This window comes from Mchenga conophoros, linkage group LG9 (genome assembly GCF_057382185.1).
Source record: "Mchenga conophoros isolate Kocher_MC1m ecotype Shallow Benthic linkage group LG9, M_conophoros_male_GT1.1, whole genome shotgun sequence".
In the NCBI taxonomy this organism is placed as follows: domain Eukaryota; kingdom Metazoa; phylum Chordata; class Actinopteri; order Cichliformes; family Cichlidae; genus Mchenga; species Mchenga conophoros.
In genome coordinates, this window is record NC_140534.1 from 16,872,796 (window position 1) to 16,885,414 (window position 12,619).

The following is a 12,619-nucleotide window of genomic DNA, read 5'->3' on the forward strand; positions in this document are numbered from 1 at the left end:
AGTTCAGCAACATCAAGGTGCTGCAATGAGATATCAGAAAACTCAGCGAGGTTGATATGCTGTAGTCGGGAGTTATAAGATAAATCTCAGGGAGCAGATCAGATAGGTCTCAAGCTGCATAACCCCAAGAATCAGCTTAAAGAAAGAAAGAATGTCAGAGCTGGCAACTTGACATCAAAGTAGAATCTCCCCCTCAGATGTTTTTCTCGCTTTACCTGAAAGGCCACAAGATGTTCCTTCTCTTGCAGTGAAAAGAAAGTTGGCTAAAGCTTGCTCCAACTATTGAAACAATTGTTTTGAAATAAATAAATAAATGCACATAGTGAAATTAAACTCAAGCACTTCCCATTAGATTAGATATTGATTTCTCTTCCAAATTACTGCAAAGAGATCTCTCTCTAGATGATTAGGTGTTTGTACATGTACTCTTACTTTCTTTCCTACTGTGTCAAGCATGGGTTGCAGAGGTTATGGACTCAAAATCTACACTGATAATTAACAATAAAACAAATGTAAAATTTGTCCGTTCATCATAAACTTTTAAAACTGTCGTTTAGGTCAATTTAGCTAGAAACCAATTTCTTGTCTGTCCTCCTTTCTACTTGGTCCTTTGTAATTGTGATCATGTTTTTTGTGATCCTTCTGTTTTAATCTAATTTCTCTAATCTAATAAACGTAGACTTACTCTGAACAAAATGGTAACAACCAGGTATCAAACCAGACCAGTGTTGTCACAATTATTATTCAGTGTCATAGCTGGATGCTCAACCTGACTATATCTTCAATAGTTTATATATTTCTAACAAAAACAAAACATTTTCAGTTGTACTATTCAAAATCTAGACTGCTGGTAGCTGGAGAGCATCGCAACTTGTGATCAGTAGTTTAAGGAGTAATCTAAGGAGTAAGTAGTCTAAGGAGGGTTCCCCGGCTGTAGATGAATGGGTGGCAAAGATGAGAAGAGAGAACAAAAAAAAAACCCTTTTCTTTTCCCTGATCTTCTTTTAGGATTGTCTTTAAGGTCTGCATCCCATACACTGATAAAAACCAATGCACAGTACACAGGGAGGGCACTGCAGACAGACTGTGGGATAGACCTGTATAGCAGTGACTCTCACAAATATTTTTTTTAAAGCTTTTGCTAACTACGGGATTAGTTTGAATAAGTGACCAGGTAACTGATATATATATATATATATATATATATATATATATATATATATATATATATATGGGGATGTGGCGTACAACACTAGAGGCCAACTCCAAGCCCATAGCACAAGTTACCATCAAGTGCGGGATCTACCAAGGAGATGCTCTGTCCCCACTGCTGTTCTGCATAGGCCTGAACCCCCTCAGTGAGATCATTAACAAGACTGGCTACGGATACCGACTACGGAACGGAGCAGTTGTCAGCCACCTCCTGTACATGGATGACATCAAGCTGTATGCCAAGAGTGAACGAGACATCGATTCACTGATCCACACTACCAGACTATACAGCAATGACATTGGAATGTCGTTCGGACTGGAGAAGTGTAGTCGGATGGTAACAAAGAGAGGGAAGGTAGTCAGAACTGAGGGGATTGAACTACCAGAAGGCAACATTGCAGACATAGAGGACAGTTACAAGTACCTGGGGATCCCGCAGGCAAATGGGAACCATGAAGAGGCCGCTAGAAAAGCTGCAACCACCAAGTACCTGCAGAGGGTCAGGCAAGTCCTGAGGAGTCAGCTGAATGGTAAGAACAAGATCCGGGCCATCAACACGTACGCCCTGCCCGTGATCAGGTACCCTGCTGGGGTAATAGGCTGGCCAAAGGAGGAGATAGAAGCCACTGACATAAAGACAAGAAAGCTCCTGACCATGCATGGAGGGTTTCACCCCAAGTCCAGCACCCTGAGGCTGTACGCTAAGCGGAAGGAAGGGGGCCGGGGACTGGTGAGTGTCAGCACCACAGTCCAGGATGAGACAAGGAACATCCAAGAATACATTGGGAAGATGGCCCCAACTGACCGAGTGCTCAGTGAATACCTCAGGCAGCAGAAACCCAAGAAAGAGGAGGGAGACGAGGAACCATCATGGAAGGACAGGCCCCTGCACGGTATGTACCACCGGCAGATAGAGGAGGTGGCTGATATCCAGAAATCCTACCAGTGGCTGGACAAAGCTGGACTGAAAGACAGCACAGAGGCACTAATCATGGCAGCACAAGAACAAGCTCTGAGTACAAGATCCATAGAGGCTGGGGTCTATCACACCAGGCAAGACCCCAGGTGCAGGCTGTGTAAAGATGCCCCAGAGACTATCCAGCACATAACAGCAGGGTGCAAGATGCTAGCAGGCAAGGCATACATGGAACGCCATAACCAAGTGGCCGGCATAGTGTACAGGAACATCTGTGCCGAGTATAACCTAGAAGTCCCGAGGTCAAAATGGGAGATGCCCCCAAGGGTGGTGGAGAATGACCGAGCTAAGATCCTGTGGGACTTCCAGATACAGACGGACAAAATGGTGGTGGCTAACCAACCGGACATAGTGGTGGTAGACAAACAGAAGAAGACGGCCGTAGTGATCGATGTAGCGGTTCCGAATGACAGCAATATCAGGAAGAAGGAACACGAGAAGCTGGAGAAATACCAAGGGCTCAGAGAAGAGCTCGAGAGGATGTGGAGGGTGAAGGTAACGGTGGTCCCCGTGGTAATCGGAGCACTAGGTGCGGTGACTCCCAAGCTAGGCGAGTGGCTCCAGCAGATCCCGGGAAAAACATCGGAGATCTCTGTCCAGAAGAGCGCAGTCCTGGGAACAGCTAAGATACTGCGCAGGACCCTCAAGCTCCCAGGCCTCTGGTAGAGGACCCGAGCTTGAAGGATAAACCGCCCGCAGGGGCGTGCTGGGTGTTTTTTATATAGATATATATATGATAAATCATGATATTTGTGTCTTCAATTTTGGTCATGTAGGAGACCAAAAGAAAGTACATAATGAATGACCATGAAAGCCTAAAGCAGACAAACAAGGAAGTCAGGATCCAGATGTTTGCTTCACAATGAGTACAAAATACATACTTAGTCTGCAGTCACAGGCTGTTACAAAAGCAGTAAAACTGTTATTTGCAAGTCTGCCTGCAAATTACTGCAATCTGGACTCCACAAAATATTAACAGGGGCTGAAGTTGTGTTTATTGTCGGAGTTATGCATTTACAAAGACAGGTTAGGTAGTAACAGTAAATCTCAAAATTTATTTCTCCAGATATCACATGGGAAGCTGTCAAAGTCAGAGTCACCATTTATCTACATTTAAGCACACAACCCTCTCCCTTCAGTTCCTTTGTCAGAACATTTTTATTTTACTGTTGGTAAAAGTCCCCACAAATAGGGATAGGTTAATTGGATAATCCAAATTGCCACTAGGTGTGAATGTGCGAGTGAATGTGAGTGTGAATGGTTGTTTGTCCTTGTGTGTTAGCCCTGCGACAGACTGGCGACCTGTCCAGGGTGTACCCTGCCTCTCGCCCTATGACAGCTGGGATTGGCTCCAGCACCCCCCGCGACCCTGAAAAGGATAAGCGGTAGCGAATTGATGGATGGATGGTAAAAGTCTGATCTGTTTACTAACCTCAAGAATGAACTCAGAAATCAGTGATTATTGTTTGCACAGCAGTACGACAGAAGCACACGAACATATTGATGAATAGTGGATAAGAAATACGAGTGAACCACATATTGAGAGTTTGTTCAGGACAGAACACCAAGACACTGATAGCTTCACGTGCAGCTCGTGATTGATTGAGTGACTGATTGACTAATACTTGTTTTCTAGTTTTATTTTAGCTAGTATATGCTAAGGAGCACCTCAATACGAATATACCTACCCTTCAGCTGTTTGCATATTATGAGTCATGAAACATTTTGGCAGGTAATTCTAAGAGACCTAAGGTCCATACATTTTTCATATGATTCATTTTTCCTGCAGCAGCATGTTGTCTAAATAAAACAAATTACTCTCTTTCAAAGGGAACTTTTTATACACCTCAGTTTGTGAAGCTAAAGCTGCTTCTATTCTGGTTTCCTGCTTCTACTTAATAAAAAGTGCAATTAATAACAAAAACAGACATTTAATTGGTCGGTGGTATTAAGTTTTAGAGTTGCACAGCACTGACCAGAAACAACCAGTCTTCCATTTAGTGAAAAAAATCAATCAATGATATTTTAGCATGTGAACAGGTGTGTGAAATGTCGAAATAAAAACAAACAACGACAATAATAAGGTATTAAGGTGTGTGTTCAAAACCACTGACTTGAGGGTGGATCAAACTGAAACTACCTGTAAAACATGTAAGGTTTACGTAATCCGGTATAAGCTTTTAAGGGAAGAACCTGCCATGAAGTGCTTTACAAAGGTATTAAAACCATGGTCAAATAAACACACCTCCATCAAGCAAAACACCACAAAACCCACAACCATTCCCCAAAAGCCTGTCTGAATAGATTTGTTTCAGGTGTTTTGTAAAGGAATTTTATGAGTGTGAATTTACATTGGAAGCTTCCTTGATAACAGTGACAACCAGAAACGGACCTTTAACAGTTAATCCATACAGTGATTGTCAGGATCTGAAGTAGGACTTACTTTAAGAAGTGCAAGAACAAAGTGCTTTCTGTTGCATGACTTCAGAGTGTTAAACGCTCGCCCTTGTCAGGCTATATCCTGTGTGTCACTTTATTCTACTAAAAGGAAAGTGGCAACAGTGTTATCAGCTTTCAGACTAACATGACCTCATTTCACAGTCAGTACTATACCAACACTCTATGCTTGCATCTAGAATTGTCAGGAAAGTAAAAATTTTGCATATGTCTAACATTATATATAGCTCTTTACCTCAGCTATGTCAGGAATTGTATCCTCTCACCAACTGGAACAAACTGTACACCTCGGTATTATTTTTAAACTTAAAAAAATTCTTAATTATTATTATTTTTTAAAGATGCTGATGAAAAAATAAAAACTGGTCACACTTTCTATTACAGCTTAGTAATAAGGTGATAGTAGTGGGGTAAGAAAGTGTGAACAAGAAGATCAGAACATGGAGAAAAAATATTATGATGTAATTACTAAAGACCAAGTGGTTATAACCAATTAACTGAAATGTAGGTACTTGGGTAATAACAGACCGAAAAGTAGGGATAATGACGTGAATACGAAGGTATATCTAAGATGCAAAAACAATTTGTACTATTAGGATAATATATAAATAAGAATATGATGACCACTTCCAATAAAATGTGACTATCTGGCCATTAGAATTGTTATGTACTGACTTTAAAGTGGTGGTAACCTGATAATAATAATCTAATACTGGAAGATCCTCATACTAGTGTACTATTACCATGTTTTTTAATCAGAAAAACTGTTTTTTTAAATATCTTGCTGCATTTTGTATAAGTTCATACTCAAGTTTAAAACAACAACTACACTAAAGCTATTCTGTTATACCTGTATGCAAAAAAAAAATAAATTTCATAGTTCAGCAATACTGATCAATCTAATAAACTTAAACCTACACCATCCTCCCTATTCTGGTATTTTAAAGAGTATTTGGCGTAAATATTAAGCAACCTAACTAATAGGGTTCCAACTCCCAGCAACAACAAAAATAAATAAATAAAAAATAGGGAACCACCCCTCACGCTCCACCTCATGATGCTTAATCGACATAATCAACCTTAATTTGATGCGGTGTGAAATAAAATGCACAGAAATCAATTATTTTTCAATATATTAAAATATTAAATAGATTCAACATCTTTCTTCAACAAAATTGTAGACTGCACAGATGGTACCTTCCCAAAGGAAAATGTACTATAGCTTACTAGGGTATATTAGACTTAACAGTTACTATATACAGTAATGGACTTCTATACATTTTACATCAGATTAAAACTTTGGGTGTAAGATTAGGATAATTATTTAATAACAGCCAGACATTTTAAATGAGAATAAGAAAGAAAAGTATGTCTTTGTGCCCCCTTTTCCCTGTTCATGCCCTATCGGCCCCCCTGGCTAAACTTTGCTAGATCCACCCCTGCACAGTTACAGCCTTCAACTGCGTAGAAAAGGATCCTGGTGTAGAAAGTAATATTAAATAAATTCTAACAACAGCTTATCAAGCTTAAACGTGCTGCTGTTGTTCAGCCGCCGGTTTCCTCTTTCTGGTGCAAAGTGGGCCAAAAACAAAGAAGAGAGACAGAGTCGCGACAGAAAAGCCGATCAGCTGATCATTAAGCAGTTTCATGATTGAAGTAGCAGCAAGAAGAGGCAGTCGCTTGTTAAGCTTAACGCAGGAATGCTTTACAAACATTCAGAGATGGACTTACACACTTGCTTTACTTCTCTCGGGGATAACTTTGTCGGAGATGAAATGCCGGGTTGCTAGCGAAGCTCCACATGCTATCCAGACCACCACAGGTCCTGCATGCCACAGCCGCTCTATCACGTGATGCATACTGCTCCGACGTGCTAACGTTCTGAGGCGAGTTACGGCGTGTTTCAAGTTTTGTGAGGTGCTTTCGTGATATTTAATGGATCGGATTACATTTTTTATTTTTCTCCGATATCCGATCCAGTAATTTAGGTCAGTATCGGACCGATACCGATACATAATATCGGATTGGTCCATCTCTAGTTCATAATGAAGTTCACAAAAGATTTAGCCATGACAAACAAAAAAACAAACAAACAACAAACACAATGGTGTTAGCTAATAAAGTACCAATTTGAATTTCAACAATTTAATGAAAGATACTGTGTTTGAAAATCTTAAAATCTGAGGTGAATTATGTAATTTTCTATATTTATTCATGGAAAATGAGATTTAGGTGAGGCAAGCCTGGGGCCAAAGAAAAAGCATTAATCCAAAATGGATTGTAATATCTTTAAAAGGAAATCATCCCAAAAGAGTGTATATACAGTGGGGCAAAAAAGTATTTAGTCAGCCACCGATTGTGCAAGTTCCCCCACCTAAAATGATGACAGAGGTCAGTAATTTGCACCAGAGGTACACTTCAACTGTGAGAGACAGAATGTGAAAAAAAAATCCATGAATTCACATGGTAGGATTTGTAAAGAATTTATTCGTAAATCAGGGTGGAAAATAAGTATTTGGTCAATAACAGAAATACAACTCAATACTTTGTAACATAACCTTTGTTGGCAATAACAGAGGTCAAACGTTTACTATAGGTCTTTACCAGGGGTCCGTTCTTCGTACCTCGCTTACTACATCCAAGATCAAATCATCGCGCTAACTTTGAGCTCGCTATCCGGGTTCTCCGAACACACCTGTTGTTGACGATTAGTATAGCTGGATGAAGTAATGTGAGATCACCGGGTGGCTTAACAGGGGCTATGCATCGATAGTAGAAACATTGATCGGCAACCCTTTGATTGGTCGGCGAAAATGTCGAAGGAGCGCGCTCAGTATTTTTCGGCAGCAGAGCAAGAACTCTTGATTGAGGGATTTCAGGAGTTTCAGAGTTTAATTAAAACGCAAGGGAACACTGCAAAGGCTGCAAAAGCAAGGAGAGAGGGCTGGCAGAAAGTTGCTGACAAATTAAACTAGTAAGTAATTTAATAATAATAATAATAATAATAATGGATTGGATTTATATAGCGTTTTTCAAGGCACCCAAAGCGCTTTACAATGCCACTATTCATTCACTCTCACATTCACACACTGGTGGAGGCAGCTACGGTTGTAGCCACAGCTGCCCTGGGGCAGACTGGCAGAAGCGAGGCTGCCATATCGCACGATCAGCCCCTCTGGCCATCACCAGTAGGCGGTAGGGTAAATTTATTATATTATATTACATTATATCATATGTAATATAATGACATCCACATGGTAGGATTTGTAAAGAACTTATTCGGAAAATAGGGTGGAAAATAAGTATTTGGTCACCTCAAACAAGGAAAATCTCTGGCTCTCACAGACCTGTAACGTCTTCTGTAAGAAGCTTTTCTGTCCCCCACTCGTTACCTGTATGAATGGCACCTGTTTGAACTCATCATCTGTATAAAAGACACCTGTCCACAGCCTCAAACAGTCAGACTCCAAACTCCGCCATGGCCAAGACCAAAGAGCTTTCGAAGGACACCAGGAAAAGTATTGTAGACCTGCACCAGACTACAATAGGCAAGCAGCTTGGTGGCCCCCGGTCTGGATGGGCCTGGGCCCCCTTTCCCTGGCGGGTCGCGGAGTATTGGGGTGCCTACTGGGGTCAGCGGGGGAGCTGGCCCCAGGGAGGGGTCACTTGCCCCTCCCTTCCTTCCCTCCCCATCTCCAGCTGCCTCCCTCTTCCCGCTCCACCACAACCACCCACACACGCAGGATTTAAGTTAAAAACAGGCGATTCACAAAAATTGCGGAAAAATCTTCACCTGTAAACTGTAAATTGCGAATTCTAGAGTAGGGGTATGTCACCAGGGTGCAGAGGAGGCTACCCCCCCTGTCCCCTTCTGGCTGCCTCTGCCTCAATTTTATCCCACAACTTAGACATTCACATTACTCACACTCTCATTACACATACATATAGGATCTTGGGGGTGGGCACGATACACGGAATCCAAAGTACCATCAGGGTGTACACCTCACCCCTGGCGTCGTTGCCCACCTCTCAAGGTTAAATACACGTAGACATTGAGGGCTAGCAGGAGGGACCATGCGCTTACCTGCTGCTCTCTGGCAGGTAGCTCCATGCCCTCCTGGGTTTTAAATGCACCTTAGTACACACATGCATCAACACTACAATGAGCGGGTGGAGGGAGGTTTGGAGTCTTCTCTCACCCCCATTCTCTGCGACCTGCTGGAGCGGGGGGGCTAGGAGGAGGAGTTGGCCGTCCGACTGCGGTCTGGAGTGTGGGGCCTCCCTGCTGCTGCGGAGTCGGGGCGGTCTGCCTCCCCCCACCGCAGGGAAAAGGGTAACACCACCTGGGTCTGGGTGCAGTTCCCCCTCCAGGGGCAAGGGTACCTAGACCCGGTTTGTAGAGTAAGCTTGGGGAGTGTGATTGTGTGTACAGCGTCTCTTTATGTCTGTCTCCACGTTGGTTGAGTGTGGAGTAAGTGCATATGAGAGCATGAGGGGGGGAATGGATGTTTGTATATGTGTGTGCCTGTATTTCTGTGTCTATATGTCAGGTTGGGTGTCAGGCGCCACCTCTCTGGGGACATCTTAGGCCCTCCAAGGTTTGGAGGCCTATCTCCCCCTACCACCACTTCCCCTGCCAGTGGCGGACTCCCTCAGACATCGGTGCGTTGGTGGTTCTTTGTGTCCGGGGATGGGCGTCCGGGTACACACCGGCTCACTCCTTGGCGGCCGCTTATCGGGGCCTGGAGCCTGGGGCTCGCTCGGGCCACTTCGGAGGTGGGGTGCCCCCGGCCTCTCGGCCTGGGGCTCGGTCACTCAGGCACGGCTGGCTGCCGGCGGAGCTCACGGGCGCGTCACTGCAACTCCCCCTGGCTTCTGCTCCGCGGCTGCTGAGTGAGCCCTCATCTGGGACTCTCCTCAGCTCTTTCTGGGACAGTGGCGCGGCTGCCCCTCTGTTGGTCTTCCTTGGTCTGTTGTGTTCTGGGGGCCTCTGGATGTCTGGAGTTTTGATCTCCTCCATACCTGCTTCATGCCCTGGAGGACGGGGCTGTGGCCCCCCCACACCCTCTAGCAGATCATTACATGAAGGAACCTTTTAAAAAAACAAAACAAAAAAACAAGTGCGTCCATGCTCACAGGTGTACACACGGGTGATCACACCCACAAACTACACCCTTTTTGGCTTCTACCTCAAAGCACACTGTGTTCTGTTGATCTTATGTGCTGCACAATAATGTTTAATATTTAGTATTTACTGTCATATTCCCATATATCATTGTGATGCTGTTTATTCTATTACTCTTGTTCTCTTTTGCTTGTTTTCTTTTTTCTTTCTCAGCAGGTGATCCAGGTGATTGATATATGGATTTTTTCTTTCTTTTTTTTTTCTGCTCATTCTGTTGGTTTTTGTCTTTTGACCTTCTCCCCCGTCCCTCTTCTCAGCTGTTTCTCTTTCCCTCTTTCTTTCTCCCCTTCTTTCACCCAGTCAAGTCTAACCCGTATTCAGTAAATGAAAATAAAATAAACAATAAAAGGTGAATCAAACGGACCATTACGGCAAGGCTGGGATGGTCAATTTGGTAAAGCAAATCCGTTGGGCATCTTTCTTTGCCTTTAGACAACAATTCTGATGGCAAAGGAGCCAAACGGGACAGGCAAAAAAAAAAAAAAAAAAATACAATAGGCAAGCAGCTTGGTGTGAAAAAAATCAACTGTGGGAGCAATCATCAGAAAATGGAAGACATACAAGACCACTGATAATCTCCCTCGATCTGGGGCTCCACGCAAGATCTCATCCCGTGGGGTCAAAATGATCATGAGAACGGTGAGCAAAGATCCCAGAACCACACGGGGGGACCTGGTGAATGACCTGCAGAGAGCTGGGACCAAAGTAACAAAGGTCACCATCAGTAACACACTACAACGGCAGGGAATCAAATCCCGCAGTGCCAGACGTGTTCCGCTGCTGAAGCCAGTGCATGTCCAGGCCCGTCTGAAGTTTGCCAGAGAGCACATGGATGATACAGCAGAGGATTGGGAGAATGTCATGTGGTCAGATGAAACCAAAGTAGGAATTTTTGGTATAAACTCAACTCGTCGTGTTTGGAGGAAGAAGAATACTGAGTTGCATCCCAAGAACACCATACCTACTGTGAAGCATGGGGGTGGAAACATCATGCTATGGGGCTGTTTTTCTGCCAAGGGGACAGGACGGCTGATCCGTGTTAAGGACAGAATGAATGGGGCCATGTATCGTGAGATTTTGAGCCAAAACCTCCTTCCATCAGTGAGAACTTTGAAGATGAAACGAGGCTGGGTCTTCCAACATGACAATGATCCAAAACACACCGCCCGGGCAACAAAGGAGTGGCTCCGTAAGAAGCATTTGAAAGTCCTGGAGTGGCCTAGCCAGTCTCCAGACCTCAACCCCATAGAAAATCTGTGGCGGGAGTTGAAAGTCCGTGTTGCTCGGCGACAGCCCCAAAACATCACAACAAACCTGCTCGGGAGCAGGCTTACTTTATGTAAACAGGATTAGATCGCGGCCACTCAGGTATGTCCGCTTCATTTATACGAAAGCAACAGCAATATTTTACCACTGTTTTACCATAAATAAATATTATCAATGTAACTAAAGATAATGCAGTATTTGATTCTTTTATTGATTCCATACAGATACATACAGGTCATTTCCTAAAAAAAGGGAAATGTACTATTAATCATTCTATTTCATGTATTTGATTATTTCAGATGTAATTCATATTTTAGAGTAGTAATTGTAAATTACTTCATGTAATCAAGATGAGAGACCACGGCTATAAAAGCGAAGGTGGATTTGGGAAGTCTGTCGCAGCCATGTCCTGTCCGTATACGCGAGCAACCCATTGCGGAAGGTGCGAGATTGACAAGGAGAGTTTTCAGAATTCCGCGTATATTGCGGGATAGACAGGATCCTTTAGCTCAGCGCGACAGTGTGCTCATAGAGAGATATCGATTTTCCCGTGAGGGTATTATTTACTTAACCAACTTGTTGACGAGGGGGTGCAGGACCACCACCTGTCTTTTTTTGCTCTGCCCTTTTCTTGGTTGCTATTATAAACAAACAAACAGATTATTTCAGGGTCTCTTTTCAAGAGACTAAAAGCAATATAAGTGATAAATATTACTATTCTGTAGCATATTCTTATATTTCACTTTTACTTGTTCCCATGTTCTAGTGGGTCCTGTCATGGCTCTAATGTGAAAGAGGATAAAATGTAATATAATATAATAAATTTACCCTACCGCCTACTGGTGTTGGCCAGAGGGGCCGATGGCGCGATATGGCAGCCTCGCTTCTGCCAGTCTGCCCCAGGGCAGCTGTGGCTACAACCGTAGCTGCCTCCACCAGTGTGTGAATGTGAGAGTGAATGAATAGTGGAATTGTAAAGCGCTTTGGGTGCCTTGAAAAGTGCTATATAAATCCAATCCATTATTATTATTATTATTATTATTATTATTAAATTACTTACTAGTTTAATTTGTCAGCAACTTTCTGCCAGCCCTCTCTCCTTGCTTTTGCAGCCTTTGCAGTGTTCCCTTGCGTTTTAATTAAACTCTGAAACTCCTGAAATCCCTCAATCAAGAGTTCTTGCTCTGCTGCCGAAAAATACTGAGCGCGCTCCTTCGACATTTTCGCCGACCAATCAAAGGGTTGCCGATCAATGTTTCTACTATCGATGCGTAGCCCCTGTTAAGCCACCCGGTGATCTCACATTACTTCATCCAGCTATACTAATCGTCAACAACAGGTGTGTTCGGAGAACCCGGATAGCGAGCTCAAAGTTAGCACGATGATTTGATCTTGGATGTGTCATTTGATCTTGGATGTAGTAAGCGAGGTACGAAGAACGGACCCCTGGTAAAGACCTATAGTAAACGTTTGACCTCTGTTGTTGCCAACAAAGGTTATGTTACAAAGTATTGAGTTGTATT